Here is a 20454-nt window from a genome sequence, read left to right as displayed (position 1 = left end):
TTCTCATCAGCTTTTTGCAAATTATGATCTGACATTCACACCTACTTGCAGCAAAACACCTCGGCTTCCGTTTTTGATGGTGTATATTTTGGCATTCGAACCTTTTCTTACCCACTTTTTACAAACTATGCTCGGACATTCACACCTTCTTGCAGCGAAACCCCTCCGCTCCCTCTTTTGATTGTGTATGTTCGGGCATTCAAACCTTTTCTTACCCGCTTTTTACAAACTATGGTCGGACATTCAAACCTTCTTGTGGCCGAACAAATCCACTTCTGCTTTTTATGATGTATAGTTGGGCATTCACACCTTTTCTTACCCATTTTTCAGTAATTATTGGTTGGAAATTCAGACCTTGCAGCCGAACACCTCCGCTCCCTCTTTTGATCATACATTGTCGGGCATTCGCACCTTGTCTTACCCGCGTTTTACAAACCATGGTCGGACTTTCACACCTTCTTGTAGCCGAACAACTCCGCTCCCGCTATTGATTGTGTACAGTCGGGTATTTTAACCTTTTCTTACCCGCTTTTTACCAATTATGGTCGGACATTCACACCGTCTTACAGCGGAACACCTCCGCTTCCAATTTTGATGGTGTATGTTCGAGCATTCGAACTTTTTCTTACCCACTTTTTACAAGCTATGGTCGGACATTCAAACCTTCTTGTAGCAGAACACATCCACTTCTTCTTTTGATGATGTATGGTTGGGCATTCGCACCTTTTCTTACCCATTTTTCAGGAATTATGGGTGGAAATTCACACCTACTTGCAGTCGAACAGCTCTGCTCCCACTTTTGATTATGTTTGGTTGGATATTCGAACCTTTTCTTAACTGCTTTTTACAAACTTTGGTCGGACGTTCACACCTTCTTGCAGCCGAACACCTCCGCTTCCGCTTATGATGGTATATATTCGGGCATTCGAACCTTTTCTTACCCGCTTTTTACCAACTATGGTCGGACATTCGCACCATCTTACAGCGGAACACCTCCGCTCCCTCTTTTGATGGTGTATGTTCGGGCATTCGCACCTTTTCTTACCCGCTTTTTACAAACTATGGTTGGACATTCAAACCTTCTTGTAGCCGAAAACCTCCACTCCCTCTTTTGATCATACATTGTCGGGCATTCGCACCTTTTCTTACCCGCTTTTTGCAAACTTCGCTCGGACATTCAAACCTTCTTGTAGCCAAACACATCCACTCCTGCTTTTGTTGATGTATGGTTGGGCATTCGAACCTACTTGTTGCCCGCTTTTCATTAATTATGGGTGCACATTCAGACCTACTTGCAGCCGAACACCTCGGCTTCCGCTTTTGATGGTGTATATTTTTGCATTCGAACCTTTTCTTACCCGCTTTTTACAAACCATGGTCGGACTTTCACACCTTCTTTTAGCCGAACAACTCCGCTCCCGCTATTGATTGTGTAGAGTCGGTTATTTTAACCTTTTCTTACCCGCTTTTTACCAACTATGGTTGGACATTCACACCTTCTTACAGCGGAACACCTCCGCTCCCTCTTTTGATGGTGTATGTTCGGGCATTCGAACCTTTTCTTACCCGCTTTTTACAAACTGTGCTCGGACATTCACACCTTCTTGCAGCGGAACAACTCCGCTCCCTCTTTTGATGGTGTATGTTCGGGCATTCGAACCTTTTCTTACCCACTTTTTACAAACTATGCTCGGACATTCACACCTTCTTGCAGCGAAACACCTCCGCTCCCTCTTTTGATTGTGTATGTTCGGGCATTCAAACCTTTTCTTACCCGCCTTTTACAAACTATGGTCGGACATTCAAACCTTCTTGTGGCCGAACACATCCACTTCTGCTTTTGATGATGTATAGTTGGGCATTCACACCTTTTCTTACCCATTTTTCAGTAATTATTGGTGGACATTCAGACCTTCTTGCAGCTGAACACCTCTGCTCCCGCTTTTGATGGTGTATAGTCGGGCTTTCGAGGCTTTTCTTCAACGGTGTTTACAAATTCTGGTTGGAAATTCAGACCTTGCAGCCGAACACCTCCGCTCCCTCTTTTGATCATACATTGTCGGACATTCGCACCTTGTCTTACCCGCGTTTTACAAACCATGGTCGGACATTCACAGCTTCCTCTCCACCATACTTGTATGGTGGGATATTCACACCCACTTGCATCCGAAGACCTCCGCCCCCACTTTTGTTGATATTTAGTCGGTCATTCACACCTAACCCGTTTTCTTGCAGCCAAACACCTCTGATCTCGCTTTTGATGATGTAAGATTGGGCATTCAGACCTTGCTTTTCCTGCTTTTCACCAACTATAGACGGACATTCACACCTTCTTGCAGCCGAACACTTCCGCTCCACCTTTTAGGTTTCTATCACACCTTTTTTTTCACCGCATTTTATAGATTACGGTTGGAAATTCTCAACCACTCATCCGAAGAGCTCTCCTCCCGCTTTTGTTAATATATTTGAACTTTAGTCAGACATTCACACCTACTTGCAGCCGAACACCACCTCTCTAGCTTTTGATGATGTATGGTCCGGCATTCCTACCGTTTCTAACACATTTTTCAGCAATTATGGTAGGACATTCACACCTTCTTGCAGCTGAACACCTCCTCTCCCACTTATGATCATATGCAGATTGATTTTCGAAAATTTTCTTTCATGTTTTCTAGCAATTAATGATGGACATTTAGACCTTCTTGCAGCTGAATACCTCCGCTCCCGCTTTTGATCATACATTGTCAGGCATTCAAACCTTGTCTTACAAACTTTAGTCAAACATTCACACCTTTTTGCAGCCGAACACAGTTTTTTTCAGCCGATTTTGGGCATTCGAACCTTTTCATACCCACTTTTTACCAACTATGGTTGGACATTCAAACCTTCTTGTAGCCGAACACATCCAGTCCTGCTTTTGATGATGTATGTTCAGGCATTCGAACCTTTTCTTACCCGCTTTTTACAAACTATGCTCGGACATTCAAACCTTCTTGTAGCCGAACACATCCACTCCTGCTTTTGATGATGTATGGTTGGGCATTCGAACCTACTTGTTGCCCGCTTTTCATTAATTATGGGTGGACATTCACACCTTGTCGCAGCCAAACACCTCCGCTCCCTGTTTTGATCATGTATGGTTGGACATTCGCACCTTTTCTCACCCGCTTTTTGCAAACTATGGTCGGCCATTCACAGCTTCCTCTCCACCATACTTCTATGGTGGGATATTCACACCCACTTGCATCCGAAGACCTCCGCCCCCACTTTTGTTGATATTTAGTCGGTCATTCGCACCTTACCCACTTTTGGCAAACTATGGCCTTCTTGCAGCCAAAAACCTCTGATCTCGCTTTTGATGATGTAAGGTTGGGCATTCAGACCTTGCTTCACCTGCTTTTCACCAAATATAGTCGGACATTCACACCTTCTTGCAGCCGAACACTTCCGCTCCACCTTTTAGTTTTCTATGGGGCATTCACACCTTTTTTTTCACCGCATTTTATAAAAACACCACAGGAACACCGTATTGAGGCTTTGTTCTGACCGCTCATTCGGTGTCGCGTTTCTTTCAAGCAATTCTCCTGGTTAGCCCGCACTCGGCTCGCTCCCAGAACCGTGTTAAAGTCTACTTCGCATTCACTCTCTTTTCTCAGCAGACTAAAAGAAAGTTTCATCTTGGGCTCCCTGAAACTTCCATCCTGCACCGCTGTTTGCTTTTTCACAAGAGCAGAGGAGAGCGCACCGTTCCCAGGGGCACTACAGTACCGGGTCGATGCTTGGAGTGAACGGAGCAAGCTCCTTTTTCAACTCCTATTGATACAAATCCATTTAATATGTAGTCCTCGCATAGAGGACACATCAGACATTAAACTAATAAGAACAGATACTACACTTGATCTTAGCCAAAAGGCCGAGAAGCGATAACTGTCCACTGGTTCACGTCCGAGGGCCCTTCCTGGCACAATGCGCACTTGTAGCGGTGTTCTTTTTATGGCCATAGTGTCACTTTGCACCTCGGCCCACCCGCTGCACTGAGCACTCTTCAGCCCTTTTAAATGGTATAACTTTACACTACCGCACGCTCCAGCAAGCACCATTCAAGCAACAACTTTGCACTCCAGCTTCGAACATTGGCACAGTCGCAACAAGTAAGGCGACTCTACTCAGAGAAGTCACTCTGCACAGTAACAAGATTTCTTTTGCACAGACAGAAAGGGCTTCATCCGCAAAGGTAAAGCCTGCCAAAAATAGAAACAACTCATTAGTGCTGCTCAACGTTGTACTTTGCAGTAAAACAAAGAGCAAATCTAAAGATTCAGGAATCCCAGAAAATGATTACTTCCATGAGTTCTTCACGATTTCGGATTTTGCTATAAAATGAATTCCTTCACTCAAACTAAATTAAAACTGCTAAACCGCTAATCTGTTACATGCAAGGCAGATGTCAAATTCACCGAAATAGGATCTAAGGGTATTTGGCCAATCGAGCTGTAGCAGCTTCGGTAAAAGAGTATAAGTTGAAGAGTTTGTGAATAAAGGTGTGCGCACACATAGTGAGTTGTAGGAAAATAGGCAGGGAGCAATGCCGGCTGGGGTATAGGTTCTTGTATGTTGTCTGACTGTTTGATTTGAATGTGTTGTGTAAGTGTCCTGTTGAATGTTACATGTTTGGGCTTTGACACGCTTCACTGTGGTTGTTAACTGTGTGGTGTGTCCTGAAATGTTATATGTTTGGGCTGTGTGACATGCTTAATGCTTTTCAGTAGCAACCCACTTATTCATATATAGCAACTGACAACATAAGAAGTCCGGACATACTTTGATAGTAGTTGTAGAAGTATCCTTATTGATAATAGATAAACTAATTCATAGTGATAGAACAGTAGATGAACAGGTGCCTGCACATGTCTCATGAAAATAAAATGGGTGTATGATTGCTGACGGCAGAGCAATACTGCCAAACTTATGAGTTCTTGTGGCAAACTTGATTCAGTGTCTTGACGTGTATACGCTGTTTCGCTGACTTGTCACAAGAAACAAAGTGTGTTTGATAAGATCCGACCATTTTATTACGGGAGGATCAGTATGTATGGATTCTGATGTGACTGATAAACTCATTCGTATCTTAAGCATAATCTAATACGTGAGACAACGCCCTGGCACACAATCAAAAAAAAAAAAAAGAGAGAGCCTTTCTGATTTGTTGTGTGTGCTCACAGTGCAGAGTGTAGAGAAAAGAGAGAAAAGAAAGCCGTTTTGGTGTCACGGGTGTTGTGACTTACACACACACATTTCTGAATTGAGAAAGGAAATTATTTTAGAGGAAGCACTAGAGTTTAGATCCCACATTTGTTGATAGGCATTCATTTAATTTTTCTTTTAATCAGTTTTAAAGTGAATACTAACTGAGAAATGAAAAAGGTGAAGAGTTTAGAAGCTTGGTTCAAGAGCAAAACTTGGTTTATGATCAGCTGAGTCTCTAAACAGAACAGCAAAGGGCTTCATCGAACATTTAAAAAAGATTCAGATTGTTAGAATATCCAGAATTTATAGGAATGGTGGTGATTACTCTTATTTTCTAGAATGGAAATAACTGCACCATGTCTGTTTTATGAATTTAAGGGGCTAAAAAGTTTTGTTCTCGTTTTTCTATGATTAACCGAATGTATGTGAGAGTCCAAACAGACAGAAGGGTTACGGCCGAGCGCTGGACCTTCCAAAAAAGATGAGACAGGCTGGACCCGTGCCATACTAGTTAAGGCCTGCCTGTGGATAACAGGTTCTTTAAACTCTCACACACACAAACTCACACACGTTCGCACACATACACCCATACACACACACATTCTTGAACTTGCTGCAAGATTAAACCTTTGCATTAACTGACTCCAGCAACTCTGAGTCTCATTGAGAGACTTTTCTCAACAATTGGGTCCTCAAACCAGATCTCAACGTTTTTTCCGCTGTCCAGGGTCGGAGCTGAAACCGTGCACGGGGGAGTCCAGTACTCCTAATGAAAGACCCCCTGCTGAATTGCGGTAATTAGGGGCCAGTCTCCACTGAAAGGGGGAAAAAGGGACGAGATCGTACTTTTGAATCAATGGCCAGAAGCCATTGGCAGTGCAGGCATCAACAATAATGGTGTTATTTCACCCATTAACACTTAAGGTACCTCATGCAGTGGCTGTGATATGGTTACTTAACAAAATATCTTTACCAGACATCTCTCCTACATAACAGTTCTTCTTTCACAGCCACACCTTGTTGTCGAGAGATGTGCTACACTTAATCCATCCACACTGCTACCTACCCCACAGATGGAAAGCCAGAAATAACCATCAGTGTTTTACCCAGGCCAGACTTAACTGATATACGTTATGAAAATGCAGAAATAACTATATTTATTCAACAGATCAAGGAAAAAAACCCTGATGGCACAAATGCTACAGGATTTGCAGTAGTAACAGAAACTGAAGTTTTCTTAAAACAACCACTACCAAAAAATTACTCTGTTCAAGCAGTCGAATTGGTAGCTTTAACTGAAGCTTGTAAATTAAATAACAAAAAGGTTGTTAACGTTTACACTGACAGTCAGTATGCCTTCTCAACTGTACACGTGTTAACACAGCATTGGAAAAACAGGTATGTTGACATCCACAGCTAAATGTATAAACTACAAATATTTTAGCATTATTAGATGTTATTCAATTGCCATCTACAATAGACTCATATGAATGACCGGAAGGAAAACCATACTGCCAAAGAATTTGTTTAAATATGCTGCAGTATTGAGCCACGGACCATGTCATGTCTCAACAGGAGGGATGGAAGCAATAATGAACCAGGTTTTTACAGCATATGGTTTTACTAATTATTAAAAACATTTTTTTAGAATAAATAAATGAATAAAGTTTTGTCTAGCAGGTCAAATATGTGCAAAATACATTCCACAGGGCAATCTAAGACCAAAACGAAGATAATTCCCTAAGCCAGTGTATCTTTTTCAACATATTTGTTTGGATTTCATTATTTCATTATTTTGTAGATTTCATTGAACTAAATTAATGTTAAGGGAAACGATTCTGCTCAGTGACAACAGAGGTTTTTACCAAATGGTCTGAAATATTTCCATGTGCACAAGCAGATGCACTCTCAGTAGCAAAATCACGCGTAAAATAACTCATTTCTAGATTTGAAATTCCTGAAAAGATCTTCAGTGATAATTTGACACACTTTGTAAACAATGTCATCTCACTGATGGCAAAGAACTTAAAATAGACCTTAGAAACCACTGTGATATAGAAGGTTTCGCTAACACATTGGAATTGTTTTACTATTTACATATGCATGTGCAGTGAAGAATTGCTTGCTGCTGATAAATGCAAAGAAGAACAGCTTACACATAAATGCTCACATATAGGCTGCTGAATGCAATGAAGACCTGCTTATCCAGTAAAGTTCAATGTCAATGTGTAATATTCAATTAGGATTTGCAAAACAGTGAAGTTAAACAATGAATGGGTCCATAGTCGGTATGAGAAGACTACAGGAATATTTACCTGGGTGTACGTTCAAACAGAGATGAGAAAATTGCGATAAATTATTGTTTGTTTGTTTGTTAGTATGTATATGAATGTTATGTGTATAAACTGTGTTGAGTTGTAGTTACTCAGTAGTGTCTCAGTGAAACAACCGACGGGGGAAGCCTTGCGGTGACAACAAAAGCAGTGTTTTACTGATCAGTCAAGTTGCTCCAGTGTACTCCATACAAACTGGTTGGCTACTGAAGGGATAGAAAATGGGGAATACTTGTTTTAAAGCAAACAAGGAATTAGATGGGAAAAATACATGTTTTAACGGGACCCAGACAATATTAAATACTCAGACAGATGGGAGAAGAAGTGTAGTTTTGTAGGAAATCACAAAATTATTACATAAAATGAGTGAAATCAATTGAAGAATGCCTTTCTGAAGAGCTGTTTACCACAGATGAGCAGCTTTGCGACCAAGCACATTGTAGATCGCTTTACTGCCAAAATGATCTAGTTTAATGGATTGGTTTAGACATTTATAACAGCATTTTAAGAACAAAGAGAGAAACAAAAAGGGACAACGCTTCATGGTGGAAGGTGATGTATAAATAACTGTGTATATGATGAAGGAGAGACCATTTGAGCAGCACAGCCATTTCGCAGCACAGGGACAGCAGTTAAAGTTAAAGGATCTCCCATGTGGTATCACCTGTCACACTGTGTCAAGGCATCAAAAGAAGAAAAAACCACCAAACTCAAGGACAAAGAGACGAAGACTCCGGTGAACGAGGAGAGAGGACTTACAAACCAGAAATACAAAAGGATGCTCGATATCAAGATCCAGAAGAAGAGGCTAACAATGCCACGAACACTTACGATGCTGGGAATGATGCCAGCAATGAACAGAGAAGAAGATTCAGTGTCATCAATCTGCAACACGTGCCTCTAATGAGGGGGTGAATATAGAATCCTCAACGATTACAACGTCTCTGGGAACTGTGACAACAACAAGGTTTAAACCATTTTGATATATATTGTAACCTATTGGCTAAGGAATAGTGCTGAAAATGAGGTAAATCTAATCCACCACTGTCCTTGGTCTTCTGTAGGGTTTTTAAACTAATACGTGGTGGTTTGTTTTTCCAAAGAAATTTGGAGATGCATGAATCTAGTGACTTAAACCAAGTAGCAGATGGTTTTATGGGGATCATTGAGAACAAATAGTTAACTTTTGGTAGTATCATCATTTTAATGGTTGTAACTCTCCCCATAAGTGATATAGGTAAGGACTTCCAACGAGAGAGATCGTCCTCTACTCTCTTTACTAATTGCACATAATCCATCTGTACTTATCAGTTTAATATGTGATACGTCTATGCAAGGACTACATATTAAATGGATTTTTATCAATAGGAGTTGAAAAAGGAGCTTGCTCCGTTCACTCCAAGCATCGACCCGGTACTGCAGTGCCGCTGGGAACGGTGCGCTCTCCTCTGCTCTTGTGAAAAAGCTAACAGCGGTGCAGGATGGAAGTTTCTTTTAGTCTGCTGAGAAAAGAGAGTGAATGCGAAGTAGACTTTAACACGGCCCTGGGAGCGAGCCGAGTGCGGGCTAACCAGGAGAAATGCTTGAAAGAAACGCGACACCGAATGAGCGGTCAGAACAAAGCCTCAATACGGTGTTCCTGTGGTGTTTTTATAAAATGCGGTGAAAATAAAGGTGTGAATGCCCCATAGAAAACTAAAAGGTGGAGCGGAAGTGTTCGGCTGCAAGAAGGTGTGAATGTCCGACTATATTTGGTGAAAAGCAGGTGAAGCAAGGTCTGAATGCCCAACCTTACATCATCAAAAGCGAGATCAGAGGTTTTTGGCTGCAAGAAGGCCATAGTTTGCCAAAAGCGGGTAAGGTGCGAATGACCGACTAAATATCAACAAAAGTGGGGGCGGAGGTCTTCGGATGCAAGTGGGTGTGAATATCCCACCATACAAGTATGGTGGAGAGGAAGCTGTGAATGGCCGACCATAGTTTGCAAAAAGCGGGTGAGAAAAGGTGCGAATGTCCAACCATACATGATCGAAACAGGGTGTTTGGCTGCGACAAGGTGTGAATGTCCACCCATAATTAATGAAAAGCGGGCAACAAGTAGGTTCGAATGCCATACCATACATCATCAAAAGCAGGAGTGGATGTGTTCGGCTACAAGAAGGTTTGAATGTCCGAGCATAGTTTGTAAAAAGCGGGTAAGAAAAGGTTCGAATGCCCGAACATACACCATCAAAAGAGGGAGCGGAGGTGTTCCGCTGTAAGACGGTGTGAATGTCCGACCATAGTTGGTAAAAAGTGGGTATGAAAAGGTGCGAATGCCCAAATTCGGCTGCAAAAAACTGTGTTCGGCTGCAAAAAGGTGTGAATGTTCGACTAAAGTTTGTAAAAAGCGGGTAAGACAAGGTGCGAATGCCTGACAATGTATGATCAAAAGCGGGAGCGGAGGTGTTCAGCTGCAAGAAGGTCTAAATGTCCATAATTAATTGCTAGAAAACATGAAAGAAAATTTTCGAAAATCAATCCGCACATGATCATAAGTGGGAGAGGAGGTGTTCAGCTGCAAGAAGGTGTGAATATCCTACCATAATTGCTGAAAAATGTGTTAGAAACGGTAAGAATCCCGGACCATACATCATCAAAAGCTAGAGAGGTGGTGTTCGGCTACAAGTAGGTGTGAATGTCTGACTAAAGTTCAAATATATTAACAAAAGCGGGAGGAGAGGTCTTCGGATGAGTGGTTGAGAATTTCCAACCATAATCTATAAAATGCGGTGAAAAAAAAGGTGTGATAGAAACCTAAAAGGTGGAGCGGAAGTGTTCGGCTGCAAGAAGGTGTGAATGTCCATCTATAGTTGGTGAAAAGCAGGAAAAGCAAGGTCTGAATGCCCAATCTTACATCATCAAAAGCGAGATCAGAGGTGTTTGGCGGCAAGAAAACAGGTAAGGTGTGAATGACCGACTAAATATCAACAAAAGTGGGGGCGGAGATCTTCGGATGCAAGTGGGTGTGAATTTCCCACCATACAAGTATGGTGGAGAGGAAGCTGTGAATGGCCGACCATAGTTTGCAAAAAGCGGGTGAGAAAAGGTGCGAATGTCCAACCATACATGATCAAAAGAGGGAGCGGAGGTGTTTGGCTGTGACAAGGTGTGAATGTCCACCCATAATTAATGAAAAGCGGGCAACAAGTAGGTTCGAATGCCCAACCATACATCAACAAAAGCAGGAGTGGATGTGTTTGGATACAAGAAGGTTTGAATGTCCGAGCATAGTTTGTAAAAAGCGGGTAAGAAAAGGTGCGAATGCCCGACAAAGTATGATCAAAAGAGGGAGTGGAGGTTTTCGGCTACAAGGTTTGAATGTACGACCATAGTTTGTAAAAAGCGGGTAAGTAAAGGTGCGAATGCCCGAACATACACCATCAAAAGAGGGAGCGGAGGTGTTTCACTGCAAGAAGGTGTGAATGTCCGAGCATAGTTTGTAAAAAGTGGGTAAGAAAAGGTTCGAATGCCAGAACATACACCATCAAAAGAGGGAGCGGAGGTGTTCCGCTGTAAGAAGGTGTGAATGTCCGACCATAGTTGGTAAAAAGCGGGTAAGAAAAGGCTAAAATACCCAACTCTACACAATCAATAGCGGGAGCGGAGTTGTTCGGCTAAAAGAAGGTATGAAAGTCCGACCATGGTTTGTAAAAAGCGGGTAAGAAAAGGTTCGAATGCCAAAATATACACCATCAAAAGCGGAAGCCGAGGTGTTCGGCTGCAAGTAGGTGTGAATGTCAGATCATAATTTGTAAAAAGCTGATGAGAAAGGTGTGAATGACCAACAATAATTGCTGAAAAATGTGTTAGAAAAGGTAAGAATGCCGGACCATTCATCATCAAAAGCGGGAGAAGAGGTGTTCGGCTGCAAGAAGCTGTGAATGTCCAGCCATAATAACTCAAAAACGGGTAAGAAAAGGTAGTATTGCCAGACCATAAATGATCAAAACAGGGAGCGGAGGTGTTCCGCTGTAAGAAGGTGTGAATGTCCCACCATAATTGGTAAAAAGCGGGTAAGAAAAGGTTAAAATACCCGACTGTACACAATCAATAGCGGGAGCGGAGTTGTTTGGCTACTAAAAGGTGTGAAAGTCCGACCATGGTTTGTAAAAAGCGGGTAAGAAAAGTTGCGAATGCCGGACAATGTATGATCAAAAGAGGGAACGGAGGTTTTCGGCTGCAAGAAGGTCTAAATGTCCAACCATAATTTGTAAAAACCGGGGAAGAAAAGGCTCGGAAGCCCGACTATACACCATCAAAAGCGGGAGCGGAGGTGTTCAGCTGCAAGAAGGTCTGAATGTCCATCAATAATTGCTAGAAAACATGAAAAAAAATGTTCGAATATCCAACCGCACATGATCATAAGTGGGAGAGGAGGTGTTCAGCTGCAAGAAGGTGTGAATGTCCACCCATAATTCCTCAAAAATGGGTAAAAAAAAAAGGTGCGAATGCCCAACCATACATCATCAAAAGCAGGACTGGATGTGTTCGGCTACAAGAAGGTTTGAATGTCCGAGCATAGTTTGTAAAAAGCGGGTAAGAAAAGGTTCGAATGCCCGAACCTACACCATCAAAAGAGGGAGCGGAGGTGTTCCGCCATAAGAAGGTGTGAATGTCCGACCGTAGTTGGTAAAAAGCGGGTAAGAAAAGGTTAAAATACCCGACTGTACACAATCAATAGCGGGAAGGGATGTGTTCGGCTACAAGAAAGTGTGAAAGTCCAACCATGTTTTGTAAAAAGTGGTTAAGAAAAGGTGCGAATGCCCGACAATGTATGATCAAAAGAGGGAGCGGAGGTTTTCGGCTGCAAGAAGGTCTGAATGTCCAACCATAATTTGTAAAAACCGGGGAAGAAAAGGCTCGAAAGCCCGACTATACATCATCAAAAGCGGGAGCGGAGGTGTTCAGCTGCAAGAAGGTCTCAATGTCCATCAATAATTGCTAGAAAACATGAAAGAAAATTTTCGAATATCAAACCGCACATGATCATATGCGGGAGAGGAGGTGTTCAGCTGCAAGATGGTGTGAATGTCCACCCATAATTCCTGAAAAATGGGTAAAAAAAAGGTGCGAATGCCCAACCATACAACATCAAAAGCAGGTGTGAATGTCAGATCATAATTTGCAAAAACCTGATGAGAAATGGTGAGAATGCCCGACTATACACCATCAAATGCGGGAGCGGAGGTTTTCGGCTGTGAGTAGGTGTGAATGTCCGACCATACTTGCTGAAAAATATGACAAAGCAGTTTTCACTTGGTTTGAGTGAAGGAATTCATTTTCTATCAAAATCCGAAATTGTGTAGAACTCGTGGAAATAAGTTTATTCTCGGATTCCTAAAGGTTTAGTGTTGTTCTTTGGTATACTGCAAAGTAATACTTTCTATTTTGTTGAAACCCATTCAGACATGGATAAATATGAAGGACAAAGCAGTTTTAACTTGGTTTGAGTGAAGGAATTCATTTTATATCAAAATCCAAAATTGTGTAGAACTGGTGAAAAGAAGCTTATTCTCGGATTCCTAAAGGTTTAGTGTTGTTCGTTGGTATACTGCAAAGTAATACTTTCTTTTTTGTTGAAACCTATTCAGACATGGATAAATATTAAGGACAAAGCAGTTTTAACTTGGTTTGAGTGAAGGAATTAATTTTATATCAAAATCCGAAATTGTGTAGAACTGGTGATAAGAAGCTTATTTTCGGATTTCTAAAGGTTTAGTGTTGTTCTTTGGTATACTGCAAAGTAATACTTTCTTTTTTGTTGAAACCTATTCAGACATGGATAAATATGAAGGACAAAAGCAGTTTTAACTTGGTTTGAGTGAACGAATTCATTTTATATCAAAATCCGAAATTGTGTAGAACTCGTCAATCGACGCTTATTCTCGGATTCCTGAAAAGGTTTAGAGTTGTTCTTTCCTATCCTGCAAAGTACAACGTTCTTTTTTGTTTAAAGCTATTTAGACATGAATAAATATGAAGGACAAAGCAGTTTTAACTTGGTTTGAGTGAAGGCATTCATTTTATATCAAAATCCGAAATTGTGTAGAACTCGTGAAAAGAAGATTATTCTCGGATTCCTAAAGGTTTAGTGTTGTTCTTTCCTATCCTGCAAAGTACAACGTTCTTTTTTGTTTAAAGCTATTATGACATGGATAAATATGAAGGACAAAGCAGTTTTAACTTAATCGGTTTCAACAAAATAGAAAGTATTACTTTGCAGTATACCAAAGAACAACACTAAACCTTTAGGAATCCGAGAATAAACTTATTTCCACGAGTTCTACACAATTTCGGATTTTGATATAAAATGAATTCCTTCACTCAAACCAAGTTAAAACTGCTTTTTCCTTGATATTTATCCATGTCTGAATCGGTTTCAACAAAATAAAAAGTATTACTTTGCAGTATACCAAAGAACAACACTAAACCTTTAGGAATCCGAGAATAAACTTATTTCCACTAGTTCTACACAATTTCGGATTTCTATATAAAATGAAATCCTTCACTCAAACCAAGTGAAAACTGCTTTGTCATATTTTTCAGCAAGTATGGTCGGACATTCACACCTACTCACAGCCGAACACCTCCGCTCCCGCATTTGATGGTGTATAGTCGGGCATTCTCACCATTTCTCATCAGGTTTTTGCAAATTATGATCTGATATTCACACCTGCTTTTGATGATGTATGGTTGGGCATTCGCACCTTTTTTTACCCATTTTTCAGGAATTATGGGTGGACATTCACACCTTCTTGCAGCTGAACACCTCCTCTCCCGCATATGATCATGTGCGGTTTGATATTCGAAAATTTTCTTTCATGTTTTTTAGCAATTATTGATGGACATTGAGACCTTCTTGCAGCTGAACACCTCTGCTCCCGCTTTTGATGGTGTATAGTCGGGCTTCCGAGCCTTTTCTTCCCCGGTTTTTACAAATTATGGTTGGACATTCAGGCCTTCTTGCAGCCGAAAACCTCCGCTCCCTCTTTTGATCATACATTGTCGGGCATTCACACCTTTTCTTAACCGCTTTTTACAAAACATGGTCGGACTTTCACACCTTCTTGTAGCCGAACACATCCCTTCCCGCTATTGATTGTGTACAGACGGCCATTTTAACCTTTTCTTACCCGCTTTTTACCAACTACGGTCGGACATTCACACCTTCTTATGGCTGAACACCTCCGCTCCCTCTTTTGATGGTGTATATTCGGGCATTCGAACCTTTTCTTACCCGCTTTTAACAAACTATGCTCGGACATTCAAACCTTGTAGCCGAACACATCCAGTCCTGCTTTTGATGATGTATGGTTGGGCATTCGCACCTTTTTTTTTACCCATTTTTGAGGAATTATGGGTGGATATTCACACCTTCTTGCAGCTAAACACCTCCGCTCCCACTTATGATCATGTGCGGTTTGATATTCGAAAATTTTCTTTCATGTTTTCTAGCAATTATTGATGGACATTCAGACCTTCTTGCAGCTGAACCCCTCTGCCCCCGCTTTTGATGGTGTATAGTCGGGCTTTCGAGCCTTTTCTTCCCCGGTTTTTACAAATTATGGTTGGACATTCAGACCTTCTTTTAGCCGAAAACCTCCGCTCCCTCTTTTGATCATACATTGTGGGGCATTCGCACCTTTTCTTACCCGCTATTTACAAAACATGGTCGGACTTTCACACCTTCTTGTAGCCGAACACATTCGCTCCCGCTATTGATTGTGTACAGTCGGGTATTTTAACCTTTTCTTACCCACTTTTTAGCAACTACGGTCGGACATTCACACCTTCTTATGGCGGAACACCTCCGCTCCCTCTTTTGATTGTGTATGTTCGGGCATTCAAACCTTTTCTTACCCGCCTTTTACAAACTATGGTCGGACATTCAAACCTTCTTGTGGCCGAACACATCCACTTCTGCTTGTGATGATGTATAGTTGGGCATTCACACCTTTTCTTACCCATTTCTCAGTAATTATTGGTGGACATTCAGACCTTCTTGCAGCTGAACACCTCTGCTCCCGCTTTTGATGGTGTATAGTCGGGCTTTCGAGGCTTTTCTTCAACGGTGTTTACAAATTATGGTTGGAAATTCAGACCTTGCAGCCGAACACCTCCGCTCCCTCTTTTGATCATACATTGTCGGGCATTCGCACCTTGTCTTACCCGCGTTTTACAAACCATGGTCGGACTTTCACACCTTCTTGTAGCCGAACAACTCCGCTCCCGCTATTGATTGTGTACAGTCGGGTATTTTAACCTTTTCTTACCCGCTTTTTACCAATTATGGTCGGACATTCACACCGTCTTACAGCGGAACACCTCCGCTCCCAAATTTGTTGGTGTATGTTCGAGCATTCGAACTTTTTCTTACCCACTTTTTACAAGCTATGGTCGGACATTCAAACCTTCTTGTAGCAGAACACATCCACTTCTTCTTTTGATGATGTATGGTTGGGCATTCGCACCTTTTCTTACCCATTTTTCAGGAATTATGGGTGGAAATTCACACCTACTTGCAGTCGAACAGCTCTGCTCCCACTTTTGATTATGTTTGGTTGGATATTCGAACCTTTTCTTAACTGCTTTTTACAAACTTTGGTCGGACGTTCACACCTTCATTCAGCCGAACACCTCCGCTTCCGCTTATGATGGTATATATTCGGGCATTCGAACCTTTTCTTACCCGCTTTTTACCAACTATGGTCGGACATTCGCACCATCTTACAGCGGAACACCTCCGCTCCCTCTTTTGATGGTGTATTTTCGGGCATTCGCACCTTTTCTTACCCGCTTTTTACAAACTATGGTTGGACATTCAAACCTTCTTGTAGCCGAAAACCTCCACTCCCTCTTTTGATCATACATTGTCGGGCATTCGCACCTTTTCTTACCCGCTTTTTACAAACTATGCTCGGACATTCAAACCTTCTTGTAGCCAAACACATCCACTCCTGCTTTTGTTGATGTATGGTTGGGCATTCGAACCTACTTGTTGCCCGCTTTTCATTAATTATGGGTGGACATTCACACCTACTTGCAGCCGAACACCTCGGCTTCCGCTTTTGATGGTGTGTATTTTTGCATTCGAACCTTTTCTTACCCGCTTTTTACAAACCATGGTCGGACTTTCACACCTTCTTTTAGCCGAACAACTCCGCTCCCGCTATTGATTGTGTAGAGTCGAGTATTTTAACCTTTTCTTACCCGCTTTTTACCAACTATGGTCGGACATTCACACCTTCTTACAGCGGAAAACCTCCGCTCCCTCTTTTGATGGTGTATGTTCTGGCATTCGAACCTTTTCTTACCCACTTTTTACAAACTATGGTCGGACATTCACACCTTCTTGCAGCGAAACACCTCCGCTCCCTCTTTTGATTGTGTATGTTCGGGCATTCAAACCTTTTCTTACCCGCCTTTTACAAACTATGGTCGGACATTCAAACCTTCTTGTGGCCGAACACATCCACTTCTGCTTGTGATGATGTATAGTTGGGCATTCACACCTTTTCTTACCCATTTCTCAGTAATTATTGGTGGACATTCAGACCTTCTTGCAGCTGAACACCTCTGCTCCCACTTTTGATGGTGTATAGTCGGGCTTTCGAGGCTTTTCTTCAACGGTGTTTACAAATTATGGTTGGAAATTCAGACCTTGCAGCCGAACACCTCCGCTCCCTCTTTTGATCATACATTGTCGGGCATTCGCACCTTGTCTTACCCGCGTTTTACAAACCATGGTCGGACTTTCACACCTTCTTGTAGCCGAACAACTCCGCTCCCGCTATTGATTGTGTACAGTCGGGTATTTTAACCTTTTCTTACCCGCTTTTTACCAATTATGGTCGGACATTCACACCGTCTTACAGCGGAACACCTCCGCTCCCAAATTTGATGGTGTATGTTCGAGCATTCGAACTTTTTCTTACCCACTTTTTACAAGCTATGGTCGGACATTCAAACCTTCTTGTGGCAGAACACATCCACTTCTTCTTTTGATGATGTATGGTTGGGCATTCGCACCTTTTCTTACCCATTTTTCAGGAATTATGGGTGGAAATTCACACCTACTTGCAGTCGAACAGCTCTGCTCCCACTTTTGATTATGTTTGGTTAGATATTCAAACCTTTTCTTAACTGCTATTTACAAACTTTGGTCGGACGTTCACACCTTCTTGCAGCCGAACACCTCCGCTTCCGCTTATAATGGTATATATTCGGGCATTCGAACCTTTTCTTACCCGCTTTTTACCAACTATGGTCGGACATTCGCACCATCTTACAGCGGAACACCTCTGCTCCCTCTTTTGATGGTGTATTTTCGGGCATTCGCACCTTTTCTTACCCGCTTTTTACAAACTATGGTTGGACATTCAAACCTTCTTGTAGCCAAACACATCCACTCCTGCTTTTGTTGATGTATGGTTGGGCATTCGAACCTACTTGTTGCCCGCTTTTCATTAATTATGGGTGGACATTCAGACCTACTTGCAGCCGAACACCTCGGCTTCCGCTTTTGATGGTGTATATTTTTGCATTCGAACCTTTTCTTACCCGCTTTTTACAAACCATGGTCGGACTTTCACATCTTCTTTTAGCCGAACAACTCCGCTCCCGCTATTGATTGTGTAGAGTCGGGTATTTTAACCTTTTCTTACCCGCTTTTTACCAACTATGGTTGGACATTCACACCTTCTTACAGCGGAACACCTCCGCTCCCTCTTTTGATGGTGTATGTTCGGGCATTCGAACCTTTTCTTACCCGCTTTTTACAAACTATGCTCGGACATTCACACCTTCTTGCAGCGAAACACCTCCGCTCCCTCTTTTGATTGTGTATGTTCGGGCATTCAAACCTTTTCTTACCCGCCTTTTACAAACTATGGTCGGACATTCAAACCTTCTTGTGGCCGAACACATCCACTTCTGCTTTTGATGATGTATAGTTGGGCATTCACACCTCTTCTTACCCATTTTTCAGTAATTATTGGTGGACATTCAGACCTTCTTGCAGCTGAACACCTCTGCTCCCGCTTTTGATGGTGTATAGTCGGGCTTTCGAGGCTTTTCTTCAACGGTGTTTACAAATTATGGTTGGAAATTCAGACCTTGCAGCCGAACACCTCCGCTCCCTCTTTTGATCATACATTGTCGGACATTCGCACCTTGTCTTACCCGCGTTTTACAAACCATGGTCGGACATTCACAGCTTCCTCTCCACCATACTTGTATGGTGGGATATTCACACCCACCTGCATCCAAAGACCTCCGCCCCCACTTTTGTTGATATTTAGTCGGTCATTCACACCTTACCCGTTTTCTTGCAGCCAAACACCTCTGATCTCGCTTTTGATGATGTAAGATTGGGCATTCAGACCTTGCTTTTCCTGCTTTTCACCAACTATAGACGGACATTCACACCTTCTTGCAGCCGAACACTTCCGCTCCACCTTTTAGGTTTCTATCACACCTTTTTTTTCACCGCATTTTATAGATTATGGTTGGAAATTCTCAACCACTCATCCGAAGACCTCTCCTCCCGCTTTTGTTAATATATTTGAACTTTGGTCAGACATTCACACCTACTTGCAGCCGAACACCACCTCTCTAGCTTTTGATGATGTATGGTCCGGCATTCTTACCGTTTCTAACACATTTTTCAGCAATTATGGTAGGACATTCACACCTTCTTGCAGCTGAACACCTCCTCTCCCACTTATGATCATGTGCAGATTGATTTTCGAAAATTTTCTTTCATGTTTTCTAGCAATTAATGATGGACATTTAGACCTTCTTGCAGCTGAATACCTCCGCTCCCGCTTTTGATCATACATTGTCAGGCATTCGAACCTTGTCTTACAAACTTTAGTCAAACATTCACACCTTTTTGCAGCCGAACACAGTTTTTTTCAGCCGAACTTGGGCATTCGAACCTTTTCATACCCACTTTTTACCAACTATGGTCGGACATTCAAACCTTCTTGTAGCCGAACACATCCAGTCCTAATTTTGATGATGTATGTTCAGGCATTCGAACCTTTTCTTACCAGCTTTTTACAAACTATGCTCGGACATTCAAACCTTCTTGTAGCCGAACACATCCACTCCTGCTTTTGATGATGTATGGTATGGCAATCGAACCTACTTGTTGCCCGCTTTTCATTAATTATGGGTGGACATTCACACCTTGTCGCAGCCAAACACCTCCGCTCCCTGTTTTGATCATGTATGGTTGGACATTCGCACCTTTTCTCACCCGCTTTTTGCAAACTATGGTCGGCCATTCACAGCTTCCTCTCCACCATACTTCTATGGTGGGATATTCACACCCACTTGCATCCGAAGACCTCCGCCCCCACTTTTGTTGATATTTAGTCGGTCATTCGCACCTTACCCACTTTTGGCAAACTATGGCCTTCTTGCAGCCAAAAACCTCTGATCTCGCTTTTGATGATGTAAGGTTGGGCATTCAGACCTTGCTTCACCTGCTTTTCACCAAATATAGTCGGACATTCACACCTTCTTGCAGCCGAACACTTCCGCTCCACCTTTTAGTTTTCTATGGGGCATTCACACCTTTTTTTTCACCGCATTTTATAAAAACACCACAGGAACACCGTATTGAGGCTTTGTTCTGACCGCTCATTCGGTGTCGCGTTTCTTTCAAGCAATTCGCCTGGTTAGCCCGCACTCGGCTCGCTCCCAGAGCCGTGTTAAAGTCTACTGCGCATTCACTCTCTTTTCTCAGCAGACTAAAAGAAAGTTTCATCTTGGGCTCCCTGAAACCTCCATCCTGCACCGCTGTTTGCTTTTTCACAAGAGCAGA

The 20454-nt window shown here is 42.3% G+C and overlaps 1 non-coding gene and 1 pseudogene across 1 annotated transcript; one reads left to right on the top strand and one right to left on the bottom strand.

Moving 5' to 3' along the window:
- Positions 1-3734: 3734 nt before the first annotated feature.
- LOC140287617 (U2 spliceosomal RNA) lies at positions 3735-3925 on the bottom strand. The gene has a single exon (XR_011911757.1). It is a non-coding gene; the product is annotated as a U2 spliceosomal RNA (small nuclear RNA).
- Positions 3926-8850: 4925 nt separating this feature from the next.
- On the top strand, positions 8851-9027 carry LOC140287621 (U2 spliceosomal RNA; annotated as a pseudogene).
- Positions 9028-20454: the final 11427 nt, after the last annotated feature.

Source organism: Leuresthes tenuis, unplaced genomic scaffold (genome assembly GCF_036924035.1).
Source record: "Leuresthes tenuis unplaced genomic scaffold, fLeuTen1.0.hap1 SCAF_158, whole genome shotgun sequence".
In the NCBI taxonomy this organism is placed as follows: Eukaryota; Metazoa; Chordata; class Actinopteri; order Atheriniformes; family Atherinopsidae; genus Leuresthes; species Leuresthes tenuis.
This window is presented reverse-complemented; position numbering and strand designations above follow the sequence as displayed.